Source organism: Gossypium arboreum, chromosome 10 (genome assembly GCF_025698485.1).
Source record: "Gossypium arboreum isolate Shixiya-1 chromosome 10, ASM2569848v2, whole genome shotgun sequence".
In the NCBI taxonomy this organism is placed as follows: Eukaryota; Viridiplantae; Streptophyta; class Magnoliopsida; order Malvales; family Malvaceae; genus Gossypium; species Gossypium arboreum.
Genome location: NC_069079.1, coordinates 131,440,330 through 131,454,265, shown reverse-complemented (window position 1 = coordinate 131,454,265; position 13,936 = coordinate 131,440,330). Strand labels below are relative to the sequence as shown.

Genomic DNA, 13,936 nt, shown 5'->3' with positions numbered 1-13,936 from the left:
CCCGTGGCAATCTGATCAAATCAATCTGGAAAAAATGGAACTCAATGATGAAAAAGATGAAGAAGAAATGATGTGCAACAGTGAAGATTCTCTGGATAGTGTGCAACTACCCCACTCAAACGCCAACAGCTGAAGATCTACTTTACTTTATGTCTAATTACAGTTTGTTTGATATGTGAGTCATGTGTATATGATCTTATCTTAAGACTATTAGTATCTGAAGCTTATCTAAAGCTACTGTAATATTATCTTGTCGTATTACATCACCTTTGGCTATAAAAGGATGATGAGTTCTCTCGTGTAAGATAAGAAGCAGAAAAATAAAAAAAAAACATTCTTAGTTGTTTTCTCATCATGTCTTTCTAAGTTTTCTCTTATTTTCTCTGGATCCTCTTCTTCTTAGAATGTTTTAGATGAGTTATCCAAAGAGCATTAATAGAGTATGCTCTGTGCTTGCCATTATTAATGGATCCTGCACATCAGAAATATTAAACTCCAGAATGATGTCAATCTTGTTGTGATTAATATAAGATTCTTGAGTCAGGACCTTGTAGCTAAAAGGCAGTGCCTGTTGAAATGCTCGTGTGGATTAAGGGCTTAAGTGTTGGCATAGCATACCTGCTACATCTTCTTGATTCTGGTTTCTTCTATTAACTCACACCCGCAATTCATGAGTATATATATAAATAGTGATAATTATAGATGATGAGAATGTAATAGATAAATAGTGGGGGAATAGATAGCAAAAAAGATAGAAATGAATGAGGTTTTTGAGTATGAAGAATATCAAACATAATCTTTACTTATTTCAACACTTGTTGAATTGAGATACACATTATTATTTCCTTTTTAGTTATCTTAAAGATAAGATAGTAACACTTTCTTTATAGGTTCATGACCTGAGAAATTGCTTTCCTATTTTTCTTATATCACCCAACCTAGTCAACACTATACTATTTTCTTCATTAGAGTTTTAACTAAATAGATATGAGTCAAAGCATGATCTTCATCCATAACTATTCATTTTTATGGGTTAAAATAATGTTACATTTTCTTTGTTGTAAAAATTTAATTTTATTTAATTTTTAAAATGGATGAAAAGAGTTATACCTATTCAATTTATTTACAATTCTAAATTATCAGTCCAAAAATAAAATTGATTCTTGCACCAAAAACAATCACTTTATAAGCAAGAATTTTGAAACAAATATAGATATTTTTGTGGAAAACATAATTATAAATATAGATATTTTAAAATTTTCATATTTTAATTGTAATTGTTAATAGTTTTAAATCTATAGATATTTTATATTAACAAACTATAACATGTTTTTAACATTTATTTTTAAAAATTAAACATTTATGTAAAATTTTAAACAATCTCTAAAACAGATTTCAAGTTAGTTTTCAACCATTTGTTTTAAATAAGTATGTTAAAAGTTTTAATTTAATTATATTTTAAGATAGACTTATTTTTGTTAACATTTCTTTTATTATTTTAAAAAATTAAATTTAAATACTCTTTAAATTTCAATTTATTTTAAAAATTAAAAACAATTTTATGATCCTTATTTTAATTTAGCCAAAGGCTTCTATTAAATAAATTTATATAATATTAAATAAAAATTTAATTTTATATTGAATTACTTTATTTTTAAAGTACTATGTTTTCATTAAAAAAAGTACAAAGAAATTTTAAATAAGACCTTAATTATTTATATAATAAGTAATTTATTAATTATAATATAATTTTGTACGAATGCTTTAATGGTGATTAGTAATTTCTTTATTGGTGGATGGTCAAAATAATGGATTTATGTTTGTGTTATTATTTTGAATTGTGTTTGTTTTATATTAATTATCTGAAGTTAAACATTGAATATCATAAAATTATTTTATTTGTGATTTGAAATTTTATTCTAATATTATTTATATTATTAAATAATTTAATATATTTTAATTATATTTAATAGCTCCAATCATGAATATTATTTTACACTAATTACAATAATTAAAATATATTATTTTAAAAATACTTAAATAATTAAATAGGTAAAATTACCTAACATTAGAAGCTAGTAATTTTTTTTTTTTGGTAATCTTCATGTCTGTTTTACGGTTTATGTTTCGAATTCATGGCTACCCTTTCAACAATGTTTTTTCTAAGGTTCAAATTCAAACCTAGCTCTTCCCTTTGGGAGTGCAATGTACATTACCATTACACCTAACCACTTACTTTAATTTTAATAATTTGTAAAATACATAATTGTATTTTTAAATAAGTTTAATATAACATATGGTTTTTGAATTTGACACTTTTTTTCTAATTTGGTATCTAAACTTGATACTTTAGGACCTAATTAAAAAATATGTTGTAATTAACCTTAATTTAACGAAAAATTTTATTTTATTTTTAAAAAATATCTTATTTTTTATTTTTCAAATATTAATGATTTAAAAATATAATTTAAAATATATTTTTACAATGTTACCATGTGCCAAATTGTTCAGGTGCCAAACTACATATTATCCCTAAAAATAACACTATTAGTATATTGGAGTAATTTGTATAACATTTAACAAGTTTAGGTATTAAATTAGACAAAAAATTTAGGTACTAAATTAGGAAAAAGTGTCAAATTCAGATATCAAATGTTATATTAAGCCCTTTAATAAATAAAATGTGACAAATATAATGTATTTTATTTCATTAAATAATATAAAGTAGTATTATTAAAATTATTAAACATAAGTAAAATATATTAATTATAAAAAACCTTCAAAGTATGAATGAAAGAAATGAAAATTGCTGATAAGCTTTAATTTTATATTATTGAAATAAAATAAAAGTGTAAATGAAAAATAAATAAAGTAAATGAGAATGAAAGTGTAATTTAAGGATAGAAAAAGAAAGGCATTTCTTTTTAATTCCAAAATTGAATGATGTTACATTTATGCAGCTCTACATTTTATCACTTCACTCGCTCCTCCTTTCAATTCTCTCTACATTTTGATTGAATTGGTATTTGTATGTAAAGAAGGAAGAGTTAGTTATCTTATCTTATTATGACATTTATATATGTCTGCAGGTTGCCATTCCCAATTTGACGGGTCTGATTTTGTCCTCCATTAACATTCATAACATATGGCACCACCCATCTTCCTCATCTCTCACGCACTTGTGGCGCTTGCGGGTGGAAGGGTGTCACAATTTGAAATACCTGTTTCCCTCTTTCTTAGTAAAAGATCTTGTGCGACTCAACATGCTTGAAATTAAGGACTGTAATATGATGGAACAAGTAATCTTCACGGATGGATTGGGTGCAGAAGATCCAGCGAGGAATCAGATCATGGTCTTTACACTGGACTCCCTGTCGCTGGAAGACCTTCCCAAACTCACAAGTTTCGGCTTTCAAAATTACTCTGAATTCCCATGCTTAAAAAAGCTAATGCTAAAAAAATGTCCTCTGCTGAAAACATTCATCTCTAAATCTGTATGTGGAGATGAACCTCAAATTCACCAACCTACACAAACAAATGACTCTGCTGTCCTCAATCAAAAGGTCATTTCTTCTTCTTTTACTTTACCATTCTTCTCCTTTTACTTCTTTCATTAATCTTTTTCATTTCAACATATTCCAGTTATTAACCCAATCAAATGATTTATTAGGTTGTTTTGCCTCATTTAGGGAGGTTGCACATTCAGAATTGTGATTCGTTAGAAGAAATAATTGAGCTGCAAGGACTCACTGCCAATGAATCACAGTCAACATCAGCTACTCGGTCTACTATGGCAGAAACAGTGATGACCAAGTTTGTATTTCCCCATGTAACGAACCTTGTACTGGATAAGGTGCGGAGTTTGAATATGCATACCACCCAATGGCCATCGTTGAAACAAATGAAGGTTATTGAATGCCCCAAAGCACAGATATTTGGTGAGGTTGAAATCCCAAACCAACAACCCTTGTTTTGCGTCAATGAGGTATCTTCATTAATAGTTGATATTCCATCTTCATTCCTTGAGATTATATCCAAATCAAATGAGATTACCTATAAATTGCCTTTTCAACTAACTAATATTCTCACCTTCTCTCTTACATTTAAAACTCTTTAATCCATGTTTAATATATTTGTTGGTGTCCAGGACACTTTCCCTGTTTTACAAAAATTAACACTGAAGACGAGTGAAATGATGAAGGGGATATGTGATGGACAACTCTCATTGCAGTGTTTCCCAAACCTCAAACTTCTTAACCTCCAATTCTTTCCTGGGACATCCACTACTCTTCCATATTCCTTCATTAGCTCACTACCAAACCTTCAGAAGCTTGTTATAAGCAATGCCTCCATTTCTGAAACAGTCTGGTCTGAAGGACTCATCAACGAGGAAAGACATACATCGGCATTCTCTCAGTTAAAGGCCTTAAGCTTGTCTAAACTTCCAGAGCTAACATTAAAGACTTTGTTTGAAGGACTCATCAATGAGGAAAGGCACACAACGGCATGCTATCAGTTAGAGGCGTTAAGGTTGTCTCAACTTCCAGAGCTAACATTAAAGACTTTAGAGCCATTTTTGTTGTCTTTCAAAAATCTATTAAGTATGGAAGTTTCAAGATGCCATGGATTCATCAATCTAATGGCATGCTGGACACCAAAGAGCCTGACGCTACTAGAAAGCCTGAGCATAGATGATTGTGAGATGATACAAGAAATCATAGCATGTGAGGGTGAAGAAATACAAGGCAACATTGTTTTCCCCAAACTGAAGTATTTGGAACTAAGTTGTCTGCCAAGTCTAGCAAGCTTTTCCTTGGCGCATCACTTGTTGGAGTTCCCAGTCTTGCGAATGGTGAAGGTGAAAAAGTGCCCCAAAATGACGAATTTTTGTCAAGGAGAGTTAAGCACACCAAGGCTGGAACAAACACACTTAACAGGAGATGAAGACGGTGAACTGCAGTGGGAAGGCGACCTTAACACTACCATAAAACATATGTTCGATGAAATGGTACCAATCATTTTGAAGTTTTTTACTTTTGAAAACGTTGGTTTTACCTTTCTTTATAATTGTTTCTTTTGATCACGCACGTACAGAATGTGCAAAATTCTCAAGTGATCGAGGTTACTAATCCGTTGCTCCAAATGGAATAAGGAAATATGTTGGGGTGCGTGTGAGACAAGCTCGGTTTCATTTCAATTCAAACCAAACGGTAATTTACTCTTCTATTTTCATCATGGCTTAACTAATGCTTTACAAAGTGACCATGGAAATGCCTTTTTCATTGTAGGTTGAGTTGCTCTGTTGGAGTATGGGGGCTTCCACTTTCCTTTATTCAGTTTTTGCAAATCCACTATTGAACTGTTGCATTTCACATTATAACCTAAGTATTGATTTTGAAGTGCATCATGTTTGACACTGGGAATTACAAACATGGAAACTTTTAGTAGTAAGGTTGACCCCAGTTTTATGGATGTATTTCAGCCACATTATACTTTTTTCTGGTATTTTTTTATCAGCTTGGGGGATTAGACGATTTAATTAAGATTGCTACTCATTTTCTGTGTGCTCGTTTCATCTCTTTTTGTTCTCTCTATAAAGAATATTATGTACTTATTTCAGTATTTTGATAAAAAGTTGAAGCTAATATCTCCTTCAATCCCAGGATTCTCATATTCATCCTCACAATGATAATATCACCAATTCTCTTTTTCTAGGCAAGAGGAGAAACAATCTAAAGCAAGAAGAAAACAAACCAATGCCATACATATTACATCACATGCATTGTTAGAATTAAGTGACCCAAATTCTTATTTAAATAAAATACGATGAAAATAAAATAAAAGTAAAATCCATATAGAACTAGACTTCTTTTATTTTATTTTAGAATAAGGTTTTTAAACCTTATTAAACTCCATCTATTTTATATTGATTAGGATAAGGTGTTTCAATCCTACTAGAATATGGCTTTGCAAGCCTATAAATAGACATAGTCTATTCCTCTTGTATTAGAGTAAAAAATTTTTTCGACATAGTGAATTTTCTTCTCCTCTTGCGTGGTTTTTTCCGAAAGGGTTTCACGTAAAATTTATGTGTTCTTTATTTTTATTTATTTTATTCTATTTTATTTTTCACAAATTGGTATCGAGCTTAGGGTTATTCATCTCGATCACGGTAATAGCGTCTTTGAAGTATGAAATTCATTGTTGGATCGCAACACAGTTGCATTGTGGCAAATTAAGATGCAAGCAGTTCTTGCATAGATGGATCTAGAGGATGCCTGCTGGGATAGATAAGATGCCTTCGACATTAACGAGATGAAGAGAAGAAGCGTAAGGATCGAAAGGCATTAACACAATTACATCGCATTTGTCCAACGAAATTTTGCAGGATGTGATGAAAGAGAAAACCGCATTGCATTATGGAAGAGGCTAGAACAAATATGTATGTCGAAAACTCTAACAAGCAAGTTGCATATGAAGCAGCGTCTTTATGCTCATCGTTTGGAGGAAGGTGCGTCGTACACGAACACTTAACGGTGTTTAAAGAAATTCTCTCAAACTTGGAGGCCATGGAGGTTCGATATGATAAGGAAGATCTAGGGTTGATTCTACTTTGTTCGTTGCCCGTCTTATTCAACCTTTAGAGACACGATTTTATATAGCGCGAGTCTCTCACGGTTGATGAGGTTTATGATTCTTTAACCTCGTATGATAAGATGAAGCATCTTGTGGTTAAACCCAACTCTCGGGAGAGGGTCTCATTGTTCGTGGGAGACAAGACCGGAATGTTGATGATGATCGTGGTAGAACACGAGAGCGGAATCCTCGTGGTAAATCTAAGGGTAGATCGAAATCTTCAAGCAGAGGTAAAACTTGTAACTTCGCAAGAAGAAAGGGCACATTAAATCTGAGTGCTATAAGCTACAAAATAAGATTAAAAGGAGGTGCGAATCAAAAGGAAAATAGCGGAAAATTCGGTGAAGGTGATGTTGTAGAAGACTACAATGATGGTGAACTTCTAGTTGCTTCATCAATGATTCTAAAGTAAGCGAGTGGATACTTGATTCAGTTGTACCTTCCACATGAGTCCCAATCGGGATTGGTTTACAACTTATGAAACGATGTCTGAAGGTGTTGTTTTGATGGGAAATAATGCTTCATGTAAAATCGCGGTGTTGGAACAATTAAAGTTAAGATGTTTGATGGAGTTGTCGAACACTTAGTGACGTGCGGCATGTTCGAATTGAAAAGAAATTTAATTTCGTTGAGTACTCTTGATTCAAAAGTGCAGATACAAATTGAAAGTGGGGTTTTAAAGATTTCAAAGGGTCCTTGTTGTGATGAAAGGGCAAAGAAAGATTGCCAAGTTATATGTTTCTGAGGTTCTCATTCTTGGTGATCATTGTCGCTTCCTCTTCCTTGTCGGATGATGATATTACTAAACTTTGGCATATCGCCTAGGGCATATGAGTGAGAATGGCATGGCGAATTAAGCAAAGAGGACTTCTTAATGGGCAAGGAATTTGCAAACTGAATTTCTGTGAAACCTTGTGTTTTGGGAAGCAAAGAGAGTTCGATTCACTAGAGGAATCCATAACACGAAGGAAGCGTTGGAGTATATCCATTCGATCTCGGGGGCCGTCAGAGTGCCTTCGAGAGGTGGAGCTAATTATATGCTAACCTTTATTGATGATTTTTCGAGAAAAGTTTGGGCGTTCTTTACGAAGCGTAAAGCGATGTGTTTTCCACATTTAAGTCTTGGAAAATTATGATTGAAAAGCAGACGGAAAAGCAGATAAAATACCTCCGTGCAGACAATGGCTTAGAGTTACATTACGATGAGTTTAATAGATTGTGCAAGTCGAAGGATCATGAGACACTTGACGATTCGTCATACTCAAACAAAAGCGGCGTTGCGAGCGAATGAACGAGCGATCATGGAGAAGGTTCGATGTATGTTGTCAAATGCCAACTTACGAAGTCATTTTGGCGAAGCGACCTCTCTGCATGTTTTTGATCAACCGATCTCCATCCGTTGCCATTGAGAAAAGACTCCACAAGAGGTATGGTGCGTAATCCGCTAATTATTACGATTTAAAGATTTTTGGGTGTCTGCGTATGCTCATGTTGATAATGGAAAATTGGAACCGAGATCCATTAAATCGTTTTCTTGGTTATAAAGTTGGTGTAAAAGGCTATAAGTTATGGTGTCTGAAAATAGAAAAGTTGTGATTAGCAGAGATGTTGTTTTTGATGAAAGCGCTATGCTACCTAACTTATCTCTTAAAGACTCTTCCAATAAAGAAAACCAAAAGCGGTGGAGCATCAGTTAATCTGAGAATCAACTCCTCAAGCCAGTACAAAAATTAAGAATAGAGTTGCTTCTTCACCGCAATACTCTATCGCCAAAAACAGGACAAGAAGAGAAATTAAACCTCCAAAGAAGTATGCCGAGGTTGATCTAGTTGCTTATGCTTTAAATGTGGCTGAAGATATAGATGCGAATCAAGAGCCATTTAATTATTCGAGGCAATTAGCTGTGAAGACTCAGAAAAGTGGATGTTTGCTATGCAAGAGGAGATGGAATCACTCCACAAAAACAGAACATGGGATCTTGTAAAACTTCCTAAAGGTAAAAAGGCTATTCGTTGTAAATGGGTGTTTAAAAAGAAAGAAGGGACTCAGGAGTTGAAGAACCGGATATAAAGCAAGGCTTGTTGCAAAGGGTGACGGTCAGTGTCATCTTTCTTACAAAAGATCAAATGTTTCATGAGAGAACAAAACACATTGATATTCGGTATCATTTTGTTCGTGATATTATTGCTCGTGGTGATATTGTTGTGAGCAAAATTAGCACTCATGAAAATCCTCTGAGATATGATGACTAAGTCACTTCCTATAACCAAGTTTGAGCATTGCTTAGACTTGGTTGGTGTTCATTGTTGAAGTTAAACCCTTAAGGGGTTTTTGGAAGAGGTGAAGAACTTGTTTATTGAAAGTTCGCGATGAAGAACTTGTTCATTGAGAATTTGTGTCAAGGTGGAGATTGTTAGAATTAAGTGACCCAAATTCTTATTTAAATAAAATACGATGGAAAATAAAATAAAAGTAAAATCCATATAGAACTAGACTTCTTTTATTTTATTTTAGAATAAGGTTTTAAACCTTATTAAACTCCATCTATTTTATATTGATTAGGATAAGGTGTTTCAATCCTACTAGAATATGGCTTTGCAAGCCTATAAATAGACATAGTCTATTCCTCTTGTATTAGAGTAAAAAAAAATTTTCGACATAGTGAATTTTCTTCTCCTCTGCCCGTGGTTTTTTTCCCAAAAGGGTTTCCACGTAAAACTTATGTGTTCTTTATTTTTATTTATTTTATTCTATTTTATTTTTCACATGCATAATTGAGAGCTGCACACAGAAGTAAAACAAATTTATTATATTTTCAATGTATAATCTTATGATCTTTTTTGAGTAAGCAAAATAAATGATTTAAGGAGACCACATATATGTTGGTTGGCTAGTGCCTGAACCAAATTTCTCTGCTATTTGATGAGAGCTGCATACAGAAGTAGATTCCATGTATCGGGGAGACCGGCAACGCACCAGTGGGTACAATCCATGCCGTTGAAGTCATTGTAAGTGCTAGGAAGAGCATCGTAATATCAAGCAAATGCACAGGTTTCTTGATGCTCCGTATGACCTCTTTAACTACTTACTCTGCCAGAGGCAAACCAGCTGGATAAATCGATCCCTTGAATGGTGTTGTCTGCCTTGAACAATTCCTTACTCTTGGCTCATTCTAGTCTATGCCACTGATACATACATAAACAAGAGACTAGTAATCATGTTACTCGGAAGGCCGATTCAGAACAAAGAGATCGCAACAGGGAAAACAACTCACTTGTAGTGAGAAGGGGAAATTCCTTGAAACATAACTTTAGTCCTAATGGTATCCACATCTGAATCAACGCATTTAGCCCATGTTGTCAAAGCTGTACGAAAAGCAACCGTACGATGAATGTCCACATAATCCCATCTGCAGTTAACAATTACAGATCTTTAGCTCTTACTAAAAATCATCAGTTAATCAGATATTACTTGTTTTTGTAGAACTCATACTGTTGCTTCAGTCCTCTACGGTGCCACCAATGCCAAGTGTTGAATATCAAAACATCGATTTCTTTCCATAGATTTCCATTTCATACAGAATCCAACTTCAGAACTCTGCCAATTGTTTCCTCTTCAAAGTCTACTAAGTACAACGAACGAAATAGCATCACAGATACCTTATAGTGCTGAAAGTTTCAGTCCACCATATACATAGACCATAGTTAGTTACCTATACATACATGTAAGTATTAGTGTATGTATGCATAGAATGAATTGATTACCTTGAAAGTAACAGTGGAAACAGTGTGATTATTAAAAATTTATCTTTTTAATTTCCTTTATTTTTTTCTTCCTTTTTTAGTATTAGTTTTACTTTTTTTTCTCAATGAAAGAGAAAAAAGCGATGTTTCTGAGGGGATTAATTGAGTTTTATAGAAAACTTTGATCTCTACATAAGAGGCATTTTATCTTTTAGTTTCATTTAATTTTTTCATTTTCTAGAATTAATTTTAATTTTTCCCATAAAATGGAGAAACTTAGTTTTTTACATAGAATTACCATACTACATTTTTATTGACATATGATGATAATAATAAATTTAAATTCATATAATGTTAATTTTTTATTGATATAATAATAAATTTAACTCTCAACGAGCTACATTTTACCAATTTAATCCCGATTCTAAAAATTTAATAAATTTAGCGCTCAACGTTTATATATTTTTTCAATTTAATCTTGACTCTATATACATAATTACTTAAATTTAAAAATAGAAAATAGTAAAACTCAAGAAATACATAAAAATTTGAAAAATTATTAAAATAAAAAAAATCATAAAAATCTAATATATATTATAAAATAATGCACATGCTTTTATGGCATTTTCTAATTATGTGGACATCCATTATTAGTTCATTTTGTTCTGATCACCTAGGTTCAAAATCAAATTATTTTAGCCACTATTGTTGTCTTCATTTGATATTTTGATTTATCTTTAATTTGATCATTAATGGAATATTAATACGACTTTTTTCTTGACATACTAACAAATTTTATATTTTTAATGTTTGTAAATTTTGTCGATTTTGTCTTAAATCTAAAAAATTGAATAAATTTAACTCTCAACTCTACACATTTTGTTAACTTAGGATGGGTTTGAATGGGCTATGTGTTTACCTGCAGTTAGTATAAAAATAGCATTAGTGGTAAAATTAGATATTGTAGTAATACTATAGAGCAGAGGCGAAGCTAGGTGGCTGGCAGGGGCCCCGGCCAGCCTAAAATGAAAAATTATTATTTAGGTCCTTTAAAAAATTTTAAAATTTTAAATTAGTAAAGGTAAAAGTACACTTTGGCCCCCTTAAAATTATAAAAATTCAATTTAATCCTTTAAAATTTATAAAGATATAGACTATAAAAAATTAAAATTTCATTCGGCCCTCTAAAAAATTGTTCTACCTTTGCCCCTACTGTAGCATGAGACAAAAAGTAAACTAAACACATTGCACCCCACCGCCCATCTAAACTCAACCTCAATCTTTAGTCTAAGAAATTAAAAAAATAGATTAAAAAACTCAAAAAAAAAACAAAAAGGAAATTACTTTTAAAAAATATTTTTGATAAAAAAAAGTACCTAAAAATTTAAAGAAATTATGAAAATGTTAATAGGTTGATTTCTCCACTTCCTCTTTTCACAATTTGTTAAAATTCTCTTCTTTTTCTTTAATTTTCTCTATTTTAAAGATTATGCTGCTCTGTTTAACATTTACGTTCGTAATTGTAGCAGCTTGAAGTACATTTTTACTCCATCTATATTTTTGGGCCTCCAACGACTAAAACAAATAGGAGTAAAAGAATGTAGCTCAATGGAACAAGTGATTAGGGATGAGGAGGAGAAATCAGTGACACATAAGTATACATTTCCTTTCCCTCTCCTCTATAACAATTGACTCGTGTTTTAACTTGACAAATTTCTATTTAGGAAATTAAACTCTTGAATTTCCAAAGTTGAGTGAAATCACCATAGCTTAGTGTCCAAAAATGATTACATTTTCTTCTTCAATTTGAAGAGATAATGGTGATGCAAATGAAATGGTTGGTGGTTCACGAAGGGGTCATCAACGATTTTACTGTAACTTTTTTTAGCGACAAGGTGAATTTGATACCCATATTCATATACTCAACTTATATCATATTTTCTTTCTTTTATTAATTCATGGGTGTGTCTCGTCTGTATATACATGAATGGTGATAATTCATATATCAATATGCAATTATTTTATTAAATTAAAATATTAGTTAATTTTATTGATTGTAATATTTCATTAAAGTTCTTACTCATGAAATTCTTATCACTTAATTTTATTCATGATATTATTTCATTAAAGTTCTTAATATTAGTGTTAATATCAAATAGTGTTAATATTAGTTCCAATTACTTCAAGTACAAAAAATGCAAATGTCGAAAACTATATAAGACAAGAGAGGTTTATGCAGTTCGGTTTCCCTACATTTGTTAGGGCCTTACTCAGAGAGAATATTTACTATCTTAGTACCTCGTACAACAAGTGAATTCAAACTCTAACGCTTACCAATTTAAACTTCGCAATTTTCTACTTAAGATCTAAACATCTCCCCTCTAAGTTTTCAATGACTTAGGACTATTAACTAACACACTCCATTATAACAAAAGTAATGCACTCTTATACTTTTATATGAGTATGTAATCAATTATCTATAAAATAAATATGACAAAAATCTCAAGATAAGTCTTTCAATAAGTTAAGGATATCTTTACTTGATTTAATCTTTTCCTTAGCTTTAGCGATTTCATTTACATTGATCCAATTCCAATAAATCTTCAAGATACCATATACAACTAGACTGGACATTAAATATGAACCGGCAACTATCTCAAAAAGAAATGTCACTTTTTTGTCAAAATTTATCAATCTAAAATGCCAATTTTTCAAAATCTAATTGACACTAGTCCTGGCATTGGATGAAAAATGCCTGAACACATTCTTATCAAATTCTATATAATTCTTTCTTAATTATTCTTATAAACCCACACTTCACTAACATTTTAAGTGATTACTACATGTCACAATTATTTATTTGATATGAAAAACAACTCACTACAAAATATTTGCCCCTATTTGATAGCAGTATAATTAAAAATAATAATATTATAATAAATCTCAATTTTAATAAAATATTTTTAGCAATGCTAATAAATACCAATTACCAAAATCACAAAAATAGTAAGAAAATAGCTAATTAGTGTACTTTCTGTAAGGTATATGTGGACTTATCTAACTCTACCTACAATTTTACTTATTTTAAAGAAAAAATTGTAATTTATTTCCAATTCTAAAATGTTTGTCTAACTCTCTCTATAAATTGTTTCTGATTGATTCTATATACTTGATCAAATTATATATATTACTTTATTGATCATTTTCACTAAGCTCACAATTTGAAAGATTTTGACAAAAATATTAAGATTAAAAATGATTTTGGACAAAAAAATTAAGTTCGTTCAAAATATAGATTGAGCTTGAATATTTAAAGTTAGGGGTAAACTCGTTTTAAGTTTAAAATATTTTATATTATGTTATTTTTATATATTATGTAATTTATAATAAATAAAAATTTTATACTAAATACATAATATTATTCTAATACAAATAGTAAAATAATGTTAAGATAATTATATAAAAATTAAATGAAAAATATTAAATTATTAAATATTAAATTAAAATAATATAAATATTTTTAAAAAGTTAAAATTATAAACATAAAATAAACTTAA

At 30.9% G+C, this 13,936-nt stretch overlaps 1 pseudogene; it reads right to left on the bottom strand.

Annotated features, from left to right (window-relative positions):
• Positions 1–11,625, bottom strand: part of LOC128282229 (protein trichome birefringence-like 38) — a 47,457-nt pseudogene extending 35,832 nt beyond the window's left edge.
• Between the last annotated feature and the right edge of the window lie 2,311 nt (positions 11,626–13,936).